The sequence below is a fragment of the Cariama cristata genome, unplaced genomic scaffold (genome assembly GCF_000690535.1).
Source record: "Cariama cristata isolate BGI_N322 unplaced genomic scaffold, ASM69053v1 scaffold4072, whole genome shotgun sequence".
Lineage (NCBI taxonomy): Eukaryota > Metazoa > Chordata > Aves > Cariamiformes > Cariamidae > Cariama > Cariama cristata.
The window spans coordinates 22,985-23,257 of NW_009603091.1; positions in this window are offsets into that span (position 1 = coordinate 22,985).

Consider the following 273-nt stretch of genomic DNA (forward strand, 5'->3'; position numbering starts at 1 on the left):
GAAACGCCCGTGGTACGGGCAGCAGGCACCCGGGAGAGCTGCACCGGGAGCGAGGGCCGTTGCGAGCTCTTCGGAGGGCTCTTCCATGGGACAAGGGGCAGCTGGAGTGCAAGGAGAAAGAAAGAAATAGGAAACATTCGATGAAACGAAGTATAGTTTTTCAGATGGGATCGAAGACTCTGGCACAAACACTTCCCTTTGTAGTATGTGCAATGGAATGACTACATCATCCACAGGACTAATTTAGATTTTATTCTGGTATTTTTCAAATAT